Here is a 13,416-nt window from a genome sequence, read left to right as displayed (position 1 = left end):
TGTCTGAAAGCAAAACTATCTTGACAACCAGATTATCAAAACACATAAGGGTTTCATCTGTCTTAAGTGAGTATTTTAGTCATTTATATTCAGTTATGCAAAATTGAAAATACATAACCAGGTGAAGGTATAGTCTTAGGTTCATAGGTTGTTACTAGGCTAATGACCACTAGGGCCCTTACAAACCTAGTTCTGCACTCCAAATCATTTAGGTCCTGAGTGTCATGGGCATCTATATGGCAGGAAGCATGTTAGAAGGGAGTTAACTAAGAATTCGTAGGGAGGGGTGTTAGGATAATAATTTTCTTATTAATAGCCTCTTTCAATAAAGGAGATGGGGCAAACCAGAGATAAATTTATGATTTCCCATCCAGTTGTTAAGGTTTCATTTGAATGGGGTCAGGGATAAACTCTGTTTTACATGGATGGAGAACCTATTTAATTGTTCAGGGATCCTTTGGGATACATATCTTTCTTTCCAGCAAATTCTTTTTATGTTGTACGTGAAGTTAACATCTCTGAATCTAATGTTGCTGGTGCTGTTTGTTTTGCTCATGCTCAAGATATTACAAACATTTTTAAACAGACAAGACTGAGATTGTATCAGTATGGATCGTGATATAAAATGCTTGCAACTAGGATTGTGTCTGTGTGTTTTTTTTTTCATTTATAAATGCTTATGTCATAAGTGATGGCTTAATAATGATGTTTCTTGTTTAAAAAAAAGGGTCAAGAATTGAATAATTTATGTAATGTTGCTTAGGTTATATGATATATAGCGATATATGTGAAGCATAATGTTTGTTAGTTTTAACTTAATACAGTTTGATTACTTTTATATAAATGTAAATGCGTGTATGTCACAAGTGATAATTCAGTAAATGTGTACAGAAAAAGACTTAGGTTGATGAAGTACATGATGCATTATATACAGACAGAACTGTTTGTGGTTTAAAAAATGACAAAAGTACAAAGTAAATTTTGTCAGCATGTGAACTGGCACTGGAAAAAGCTGAAACAAAAGAATAAAGCATCCAGTCAACAAATGAACTTTCCAGTAAGATTTATAAAGCTCAAAAAAAAAAAACATTTTAAAGACAGTAGAAGTGCATGATAAAGTATTGGCTATTTTATCAGAGCCATTTACTCTTTCATAAGGAACACATCAGGGTTGCCCAATGTCCCTCCTTCTGGTTACAATATATCTCAAACCACCTGCAGCGGAGATTAGAAGTTGAACTATTCAGGGCTGGACCTGGGGAAACATGCATTTGGAATTTGATTTATCTGCAGACAATATATTATTGACATTAGAGGACCCCCCCAAAAAGATAGAAAGACATTGTTGAATCTTTTGATAATATTTGGAATAATCTCATGGTATTAAATCAAGATAGAGAAAACTAATATTGTTGCAAAAAATTATGCCCATTCACAATCACATCAAGCTAAATTTCCATTTTTTAAAGGAGCCAAATGACTTAGGTTCATAGGCTCATAGGTTAATAGATGGGTACTAGGCTATCTGCCCAAAGACAGATATAAGCCTAGCCAGAATGTGTTGGCTTTCACCGCCCCCTTAGATTAGTTCCCTGTGCCTCTGTCCAGCAGAGCCACTGAAGTGATGCTCGGGGTAAACTTTGTTTCCTATCCACTCATCAAGGTTTCTTTTGAAGAGTGTTAGTGAGGAGCTCTGCCTAATGTAGATTGGGATCTTGTTCCAAGGCATGGAAAGTCACTGGGACAAGAACCTATCCCTCCAGCATGTCCTATTTATTGTTGTGGTGAGGTTTAGATTCCTAGAGCATGTGGCTCAAGGGGATAAGGTTTTCTTTAGGTGGAGCATGTCCATCAATTCTGGGTTGGACAAGGCTTTGTATCAGAGATCACCTCTGAGTAGGCGGTATGCAACATAGTACAACTGGAGTTTCTTCAGTCGAGCTGCAAAGGGCATCTGTTTGAGGCCATTGATCCTCTTGGTGAGGTACTTCTGTGGTCTTTCCAGCTGTTGCAGGTGTCTTATAAAGTACATCCCAAATGGTGCGTTGTACTCTAATATGGGTCTGATGAGTGATGAGTAGAGGGGCACAATGACCTCTTTTGATCTGGATGCAAACCTTTTTGTGATTAGGTGGGCCACGTAGAAGGATTTTCTAACCACTTTGGCAATGTGATTATCAAAGGTGAGATTACTATCTACTTGGATCCCCATATCCCTTATTACGTCTTCCGTGTTTAGGGGACTACCAACCATGTGGTAGTTTGTGGGTACTTTGTTTTTTCCAAAGGGGATGACTATGCACTTTTTGGCATTTAGCTTGAGGCCATGATTTTGACACCAGGTATCCGTCTCAGTGAGACCCTTTTGGATGATGTCTGTGTCAGCCAGAGAGTCAATTATAGCCCCTAGTTTCCAGTCGTCTGTGAACTTGGTCAGTCATAGTCCTCCTGTGCTTGTCTGTACCTCTGAGAAGCATATGCTGAACAGGAGGGGTCGTAGGACTGAGCCCTGAGGAACACCACTTGTAACCAGTTTAGAGACAGACCTAGCTCCAACAACTCTCACCATGTGAACTGATTGGCAACCCATCTTGTGACATAGGGGTTTATGTTCAGGCTGGTGAGCTTGTATATAATACCAGAATGGGGAATGGTGTCGAAGGCCTTAGCGAGGTCTAGGTAGGCTGTGTGTACCACCTTTTCCTCATCTATAGCCTTGGTAACTGTCTCACAGAAGTCCACCAGGTTTAGGAGGCATGATCTGCCCTTAACAAAGCCATACTGGGAAGGGTCCAGTGTTTGAAGGTTCCCAATGTCTCTGTTAATAAGTTCCATGATGATGCACTCCATAGCCTTGCAGACCAAGCTAGTCAGGCTTATAGGGCGATAGTCCTCAGGGTCTGTTGTGGCTCCACCTTTGTGGACCAGAATAACCGTTGCTGTGTGCCACTTTATGGGTATGTAGCCTGCGGAGAGCTGAGTTTGAACAGTGTGTTTAGGTGAGGGGTTAGTTCATCTTTGAGCTCATGTAGGACGCAGCCTGGAACACCATCCAGTCCCATTGATGCTGTGTTTTTGGCTTTGGAGAGGGCTGTTTTAACCTGAGTGTCTGTAATTTCAGGGACTCTACATTCTTCTGGTATGGTTATGGGCCCTTTTGGGGGTGAGAGGGGGGTGATGTTTGTGCTGAGCCTGTCTGCCAGGATGTTGGTGATATTGCTTGGTTCAGTGTATTTTGTGCCATTCTGCACTAACTACGAGCAGATCTGAGCATTGCCACTTAGATTCTTGCCATAGCTAAAAAATGCCTTTTGGTTATCTTTGGAGTCCTTGGCAATTTTTCTTGCAAAGCTCGCCTTGGATGATTTTATAAGGGATCATAGTTTCTTGCTGATACTGATCAGGGATGTCTTCCCTTCTTGGGATTTTACTCTTTTCTGTACTAGTTTCCTCCTTCTATTGTATAGCTTCTTTATGACAGGAGTCCACCAGACTGGTTTCCTTTCCTTGGAGGAGTGAGTCTTGGTTTTGCTTGGGATGGAGCGATCCATGCATTCTTGTAGCTGCCCATAGAATGCATTAGTAAAGGATTTTGCAGCTTGGACAGTGTTATCCTTCAGCATGGGGGCTTTGAAACTTTCCACCTCGGTCTTAAGTAACGTGAAGTTAGCTTTTGAAAAGTTTTTCATGGTGGCTTTCTTGTTCGGGGGTGGGGGTGGAATATGGATGTCCAAAGTGATTTGTTTATGGTCAGATCTAACCAGTGAGGGGTTGACCTCTAGTGTGGAACACCGGTCACCCATGTTGGTGATGACCAGGTCCAATATGTTGTCATCTCTGGTGGGAGTGTTGACCAGTTGAACCAGGGCATTTGAGTTTATAAATTCTAGGAAAAGTTGGGCAAGGGAGTTAGCACTTGAGTAGTTCTACCAGTTAATGTTTAGGTAATTGAAATCACCCAATATTAGGGTGTTTGGTAGGACCTTTATGTTTCCCAGTGTTTCCAGAAATGCGGAATGGGGGTCCTGGGACATGGTGGGTGATCTGTAGCAAGCTACAATTTGAATTTCAGTTTTGCCCATTGTTAGTTGCACGTGAATGATCACTGAAGCATCGTGCTGTGACACTAATCTGGAGGTGTGGGTGTCCTTGATGAATATGGATACGCCCCTGCCTTTTGTATTTCAGTTTGGGTTCTGTGGCCGAAATGTATGGTATGAGTTGTAGCCTGGTAGTGCTGGGGTGATCTATGGAGCCTTAAACCAGGTTTCTATTATGGCACATATATCAATTTTCTCCATACTGTGGAGTGCCTCGAGTGCATGCATTTTGAGGTTTAGACTTCTGGCATTGATTACCCTCAGTTTTTTGTTACTTGTGCTATTTACGGTGGTGGGTTTGTCTTTTGAGCCTTGCCTAAAAAAGACACTGTGGGGGTGGCAAGAGCCTTGGCAAGTATTCAAAAGTGTAAGGGTGAGAAAACTGTACACAAACTGGCGATAAGAGACTTCGAACCACAAAGGACCACTCCACCAGAATGAGCTTAACGCAATTTTATTCTTTAAGTACAAAATATCACCACAGCGTTTTCGCTACTCTAACGAGGTAGCTTCTTCAGAGGAATCAAAAAAACGCCAAAAATGCGCTCTTTTTAAATCTCCATGGCAATGCAGTTACATCACTTCCTGTTACAATTTTTAATAATAAATAATAAGTAATTTATTTAAACAGCAGCATGGTCCTTAACCACAAGATTTCTATATTTGCTGTTAGCAGCTGCTGCCCTTTAGAACACAAGTCTGTTGTAACTAACGGAATTAAATGACTACTGGGATTTAAGCTAGACAGTATATTAAAACATATATGACCACACACTTTAAAGTGGTTCCTAATAACTCTATAACCAATAAAAAAACAATCTCATATCCAAATAGGAATAAGAAAATTAACAATTAAAAACCACTAACACAAGTCTAGAAGTAAAATACATCATAAAACATGTGTATGTTTTTCTATTAACTCAGCATAAGGCATACCTAATGGGCTGTATACAAAACACAGAAATTAAACATATATATACAGTTAAAAACTCTTTCTGTGCCCAATGGTAAACTATTAGTCTATTGTGAACTCTCAACACTTCCCCTATTAGTAAAAAGTGGGAAGTAATAATGTGTAAAAAGACAAGTGTAAAATCACAATAGTCATATAATAAAATACTCAGAGTAAATTAGTAAAAATCTATTACAATGAGTCATATAGCTTTTGTTAGGAACTAGCCTCTAAGGGCTTTCACCTCAAATAAGATTTATACTTTAAAAACGGTGCTATGTTACAGCTTTCATTAAGACCTGGTACATTGAAGGCGTCTAATTTAAGTTGCCACATTAACTCACGGGTTTCCAAAATGAGTGAGGTAGGACCACCTCTAATAGGTACAGGTAAATGGTCAATGCCCATAAAAAGAAATGTGTGACCTGGATTACTAACTATATGCTTGGCCATTGCATTTTCGCACTTGTTGTTTTTAATCGCATAACAGTGCTGGTAAATACGTTCCTTAAACCTTCTGTCAGTCTTGCCGACATAGAAGGCGGAACAACATGTGCAAAAAGCCACATAAATGATAAATTTTGTATCACAGTTGATTCTGTGGGAAATATGATATTTTCTGCCTGATATGCAAAATGAACTACCTGTCTTTATGTGGTTACACCAATTGCACAGGCCACATGCAAAAGAGCCCATTATTCTATTATAAGATACCACTGCTGGGCCACTTTGAAGTAGGTCCTTAATATTTCTCCCTCTCTTGAAAACAGTGCGAGTTTTTTCACCCAATTTACCAGCTAAAATAGAATTAGTAGAAACAAAATACCAATTCTTAATCAAAATTCCTTGAATAACGTTAGAGTTGAGATTAAATGTCGTAATAAAACTGCATGGATACTCCTTTGGTGTAGGTTCAACTATAGATGTAGAAGTATCTATTATAGGAGAGTTCACTGTGATAACCGGTGTCGGCATTGTGCTAACACCAGCTATAGGAAGCACAGTGAGAAGTGGTTTATAAAAACCACTATTTCTCTTAGTAACTACTTCGTTCAGCAAGTCATCAACAAGACACTGGGGATATCCACGATTAAGGAAAAGCTCCTTTAAATATGCACCTTCATGTAAAAAGTCACTCAAATTGCTACACATTCTTACTGCCCTCACTAATTGACCTTTCACTATAGCTTTTTTATGTTTGAAAGGGTGTGAGCTCATAAAATGGAGAAAAGAATCGACGTATGTGTCTTTCCTAAAAATAACAGATTTAAGACTACAAGATGAAGCCACCCTTGACAATCTAGCACCAATAATGGTTCCCCCTCCATTATATCAAACGAACGGGGTGATTTTACGATTTATAATTTCTCTTCCCTTTACTTAGAGCCTGAACTGGTTGAACTTTTAGCTTTAGGTAACACTTTTGTTCCATCTAGAAAATGTGATGTTGCTAGAGTATTGCTGGACCTGAAATGTTATGTTAGAAAACTTAATTTAAAGTTATTATTCAACGACTCAGTAGGGTTTAACACTTCTAAACTAAAACTTCCAAGTGTGTTTAACCCGCCTTTACACGTGGCACTAAAAATGTTTGAGTGCGCATGTGAATTGGATATTAGATATATGGACAAGGTATCTGTTCCAATGTCTAACCACTTCAACATCTCTAGAGAACAATTGTTAGCCCTTAATAAACTGCGAGCATCAGCGGTTAGAATTATCAAACCAGATAAAGGGGGTGGACTAGCCATTTTTGAACAAATGGATTATGTTGAGAGAATGCATAAGGTATTGGATTCTACAGCTTATGAAGCTTCTTCTGTCAACGAAATGAATGTTTGTGCCAACAGAATTAGAGGCTATTTTAGAGATCTTTTCATTAGTGGCAGAATAGATTTAGATACCTTTAAATATGTTGACATTTTGAACCCTAAGACCCCTGTCATGTTTGGCATACCCAAGGTCCACAAAAACTTGGGAGATCCACCCATGAGGGCTCTTATTGATGGGAGATCATCAATATCCTATCCATGTTCAAAATATATTGATGTCGAACTCATCCCTAGTATTTGTAAAGATTCCTGGTCTTTTTTATCTAACTTGAGCGATATTAGTTTGGAGGAGACTACTAATTTTCTCACCATCGATGTAGTCGATTTATATACCTCCATTCCGCACCAGGAAGCGTTGGAATGGGTTGAACGACTTTTAACTGAGCTTGGGGCCCCTAAAAATGACATTAATAATGTCACTGAATTGTTAGACATCATTTTGTCTTCTAACTTCTTTATGTTTGAAAAAGACATTTACATTCAGAAGCAAGGTGTAGCGATGGGCTCACCTTGTGGGGCTGCTGTGGCCAATATATTCATGGCCTATTGGGAAAGGCATTTTGTTTTTCACAACGCAGAGTGGAATGAGAAGCTTGTCTTTTACACACGATTTTTAGATGATGCCTTTATACTTTTTAAAGGGGATTCTACACTAGCACACTCATTTGTCGACTATTTGAATTCAACGACAACTTTTTTAAAATTCACCTATCATTTTGACACTGATGTGATTGACTACCTTGACGTTAAATTGTCAAGGGTGGCTTCATCTTGTAGTCTTAAATCTGTTATTTTTAGGAAAGACACATACGTCAATTCTTTTCTCCATTTTACGAGCTCACACCCTTTCAAACATAAAAAAGCTATAGTGAAAGGTCAATTAGTGAGGGCAGTAAGAATGTGTAGCGATTTGAGTGACTTTTTACATGAAGGTGCATATTTAAAGGAGCTTTTCCTTAATCGTGGATATCCCCAGTGTCTTGTTGATGACTTGCTGAACAAAGTAGTTACTAAGAGAAATAGTGTTTTTTATAAACCACTTCTCACTGTGCTTCCTATAGCTGGTGTTAGCACAATGCCGACGCCGGTTATCACAGTGAACTCTCCTATAATAGATACTTCTACATCTATAGTTGAACCTACACCAAAGGAGTATCCATGCAGTTTTATTACGACATTTAATCTCAACTCTAACGTTATTCAAAGAATTTTGATTAAGAATTGGTATTTTGTTTCTACTAATTCTATTTTAGCTGGTAAATTGGGTGAAAAACCTCGCACTGTTTTCAAGAGAGGGAGAAATATTAAGGACCTACTTCAAAGTGGCCCAGCAGTGGTATCTTATAATAGAATAATGGGCTCTTTTGCATGTGGCCTGTGCAATTGGTGTAACCACATAAAGACAGGTAGTTCATTTTGCATATAAGGCAGAAAATATCATATTTCCCACAGAATCAACTGTGATACAAAATCTATCATTTGTGTGGCTTTTTGCACATGTTGTTCTGCCTTCTATGTCGGCAAGACTGACAGAAGGTTTAAGGAACGTATTTACCAGCACTGTTATCCGATTAAAAACAACAAGTGCGAAAATGCACTGGCCAAGCATATAGTTAGTAATCCAGGTCATGCATTTCTTTTTATGGGCATTGACCATTTACCTGTACCTATTAGAGGTGGTCCTACCTCACTCATTTTGGAAACCCGTGAGTTAATGTGGCAACTTAAATTAGACGTCTTCAATGTACCAGGTCTTAATGAAAGCTGTAACATAGCACCGTTTTTAAAGTATAAATCTTATTTGAGGTGAAAGCCCTTAGAGGCTAGTTCCTAACAAAAGCTATATGACTCATTGTAATAGATTTTTACTAATTTACTCTGAGTATTTTATTATATGACTATTGTGATTTTACACTTGTCTTTTTACACATTATTACTTCCCACTTTTTACTAATAGGGGAAGTGTTGAGAGTTCACAATAGACTAATAGTTTACCATTGGGCACAGAAAGAGTTTTTAACTGTATATATATATGTTTAATTTCTGTGTTTTGTATACAGCCCATTAGGTATGCCTTATGCTGAGTTAATAGAAAAACATACACATGTTTTATGATGTATTTTACTTCTAGACTTGTGTTAGTGGTTTTTAATTGTTAATTTTCTTATTCCTATTTGGATATGAGATTGTTTTTTTATTGGTTATAGAGTTATTAGGAACCACTTTAAAGTGTGCGGTCATATATGTTTTAATATACTGTCTAGCTTAAATCCCAGTAGTCATTTAATTCCATTAGTTACAACAGACTTGTGTTCTAAAGAGCAGCAGCTGCTAACAGCAAATATAGAAATCTTGTGGTTAAGGACCATGCTGCTGTTTAAATAAATTACTTATTATTTATTATTAAAAATTGTAACAGGAAGTGATGTAACTGCATTGCCATGGAGATTTAAAAAGAGCGCATTTTTGGCGTTTTTTTGATTCCTCTGAAGAAGCTACCTCGTTAGAGTAGCGAAAACGCTGTGGTGATATTTTGTACTTAAAGAATAAAATTGCGTTAAGGTCATTCTGGTGGAGTGGTCCTTTGTGGTTCGAAGTCTCTTATCGCCAAAAGTGTAAGGGTGACAGGTGCAAGCCATCTCTAGTGAAGCAGCATGGCTTGTCGAGCATGCCATCCCAGGTAGACAGATAATGGATCCCCTTTGAATGACACCAGAAATGTAGCCAATTGTTGAAATCGAGAATTTTTTCTTTATACCGTGGTATCATTCTTGGTGAAGACAGGATGCTATTCAGGGTCAGGGTCATACCAGCCTTGGTGACGTGATCAGAGAGCTCTTCCATATCTCTCTTCATGTAGTCCAAGGAGGTATGGCTCAGGTCATTCACACCAACATGGACAATGACAGAGTCATATTTGTACGTGTTCTGGAGTGACCTGAGTGCTTGTGTTATGTGGTGGATCCTGGCACCCGACAGGCAGCTAACAGTAACCTTCTCCTTATTCAGCCTAGTGAGTGGGACATCAGTGTGCCTGACTATAGAGTCATCTATCACTAGTATGTCGGGTATGTTATTTTGCCTTAAGGGCTGTGATTGCAAGGTACACTGGTTTTGTGAAGTATGTGTTTCATGGTTTGTGTTGGTGGGGTGGAGGTTGCTTGGATGTTTGCTTTGGAGGTCTCTGTTGGTTTTGCAGATTTTTATTTAGAGCCTCCGAGTATGTTTCCATGTATTTATGTGTGTTTTTGCCAGTGCTGGTTTAATGGGTCTATGTAAGACTGGTGGTGTGATGCAAGTATTTCACTTCTCCTCTTGACTGTCTGATCCAGTCTTGGGTTGAGAGAGCTTAGCCTCTAGTTTGGCTGTAAAACTGCATCTCTCACATGCATTTTGCATGTATTAGTGTTTGGTGGTAGGAGGAGGGGGTTGTCTTTGTACATGAGGCAGTTGTAACATTGCCTCAAAATGCCCAGATTCACCAGTTGGACTGGGGAGTACACCTGAAACTGCCCTTTGGACATGCCTGGATAGGTACAGTGAACTGTTTTAGTGGATGGCTGGAAAGGTCAAATAGAGAGCCTTGTCCTTCTGTACAGTACAGGAGGATCTAGTGCTAGGGTTTATAAGTGCTTGCTATAAGTTAAGAGCAAGTGCAGGGCTGAGAAATGAATGGCTTGAGTGCTTAAGTTGAAAGTTTGTCTAGTTCCAAGATAAAAATTGAAGAGGAGACTTTGTGGAGCCGGGAATAGTTTTACCCTAGCTGGTGTTGCCTGGCATGCAAAACTGGGCAAATATGGTCTTTATAGCAGGGAAATGAAAGAGATAGAAATTAGCCCAAAATGGCCAATAAACTACAAATTTCTGGGCTGAAACCATTCTTTTAGGGACAGATAAGTTGCTCAAAGCTCCCTTCTCTCACAGGTGAACATAGAAACTTCCTTCTATCCAAGTAAGGTATGGGAAAACACAGAGATTTGTAACATAGCCCTGAATTCAACACTAACCTGAAAACTGGACTATACTATCTTAGAAAGGTGGGAAACAAGTATATATATTTTTAAAGAAAATAAAGCAGATGCACTCCAAAAAACACTTTAAAAGTGCAACAAAGGATTCTTATTGTCATATATCGCAGATCATAGTTGTAGTCAATGCCCCCAGTAATAAAGTAGGAAGAAACACAAATACAGTAAAAGCAGATGAATAAAGTGCCATTTTTTTCTTTTATACATATATAAATAAATAAATAAATATATATATATATATATATATATATATATATATATATGGATCTATCTTACAACGTCGACAAGTCAAAACGCCGAAAACGAAATCACCGACACCACATAACCGACATTTCACAAACACGAAACCTCACATGCCCGACACACCATAATCCCGACAAGCAACAAACAAAACAAATCCCCGGTCCAAAAAGCACACACACAACACAAGCACACCAAAATCCTTACAAACCAACACTAAACCTCACATACACAACTACCTACAACCTTAACCCAAACCCTAACCCTAAGGTCCGCCACTATCGCACACTCACCTAACCCGCCTAACCCTAACTCACTTAACCCGCCCCTAACCCACAAACTATCACAGTCGCACACTTACCTAGCCCGCCCCCTAACCCTAACTCACTTAACCCGCCCTAACCCACAAACTATCACAGTCGCACACTTACCTAGCCCGCCCTAACCCTAACTCACTTAACCGCCCTAACCCACAAACTATCACAGTCGCACACTTACCTAGCCCGCGCCCTAACCCTAACTCACTTAACCTGCCCCTAACCCACAAACTATCACAGTCGCACACTTACCTTACTCGCACCCTAACGTCCGTCACTACCGCATACATCCACAGCCTTTTCCCATGTCGATGTTCTCAGCGTCGGGGTTTTGATCCGTCGGTCTTCTCCGTTTTCGATCTTCTGGCGTCGGTGTTCTCGCTGTCGGCGTTCTGACTTGTCGACGTAGTCAGATAGACCCATATATATATATATATAAAACGAACAAACTGATTTAAACAAGTTACCCAATTAACCAGAAAAAAGCACAAATCTGAGCCCTGTTCCAGCAGTCTTCAATCAGACAAGTTCTAATTGCACACACCTGCTTACTAGGATGCACGTGAACCTTCTCCAAAAAAGATGGCCTGGATCATTGCTCAAGTTATACAAACAAAGCTAGATTCAGCAGGCCTGAATCTGGTCTATGCTACAGCAACAAGGCACACCAATTTCAGAAAGAAACAGTTCAAATAAGCAGTCACAATAAGCCTGTGACCAGAAATTCCCAGCTCAAAAGGGCAGAATCCAGCCTCTCCTCCCACAAGAGTGCAGACCACAAACCTTCTTAATGTAGAATAACTGGCCTGAAGCCTAAGTGCTTAGGCCAGAGCTAATACACTTTTAGAATAGCAGACACTGGGCCTTCAATCAGCAATTCCCAGCTTAGAAGGATGTAAACTACCTGTCCTGCCACAACAGTGCAGACCACAAACTTTCTTAATGTAAAACAGCCTGTATGAACCCCAAGTGCTTAAACCAAAAGACTAAGAAAAACAGTTACAATTTAATCAGGCTATAACCAAGCAGTAATAAATCCAGCAGAATAAATAAAATTGAGTAATTTTAAGAAAAGCAAAATAAAGTAGGAGGAAACACAAATACAGTAAAAGCAAATGAATAAAGTGCAAATGATTCTTTTTTTCTTTTCTTTTTCTTTTTTTTTTTAAGTGCAAGAAGAGAGGAAGGAAGAACCTAAGTGGGCTGGCCTTCTCAAATCTTTCTTAATCTTGCTTAAATAGCAAATTTGGTTTGTGCAAATTATAAAACAAATGGATGACAATTTTGGCAAAGCTGGTAGACAAATGTAAAGACCGTTTACAAAAATGGTGTTTTATTGTTAATTTTGGACCAAAAGGCATTCACAATACAAATGTTTATTTTACCTAATATAATAGATATAGCTTAGGCCATCGGTATGACTCCATGTTGCACTTTTGTTAGTAAGACTAATCAACAGCTATGAAACTTTATTTGGGGGGACACAGACCAAGACTAACTTGGAGTAAACTCATATTACCCAAAAAGGGAGAAGGCTGTGGATTCTAGACATGGATAGGTACTCCTTTGCAGTGAGATTCTCAGAATTTCTGAAATGCTGATGCCCAGTTTAATAGCTATCTGGGATGAGATGATATATTAGAAAAAAAAAAAAAACAAATAGAAGGAGAAATGCAGATTTGTGGGGTTACTTTTTTAATTTTATTTATTTATTTATTTATTTGTTTGATGATGACTGGAATAAATATTCTGTAATATAATTAACTTATATGAGAAAAAATATATGGGATATTCTAACAAAAATAAATGCATTGCTAAATGTTTCCAAAATGATACCCAAAGGGGGGGACAAAAAGGAACAACAAAATCAGGTGATTTTCTAGCAATGGCAGAGAATGATTATTAATGATTATTATTAACATCAGCTGATGGATGGAGTAGAGGTGA

This window comes from Protopterus annectens, chromosome 8.part0 (assembly GCF_019279795.1).
Source record: "Protopterus annectens isolate FY-2018-M chromosome 8.part0, PAN1.0, whole genome shotgun sequence".
In the NCBI taxonomy this organism is placed as follows: Eukaryota; Metazoa; Chordata; order Ceratodontiformes; family Protopteridae; genus Protopterus; species Protopterus annectens.
This window is presented reverse-complemented; position numbering follows the sequence as displayed.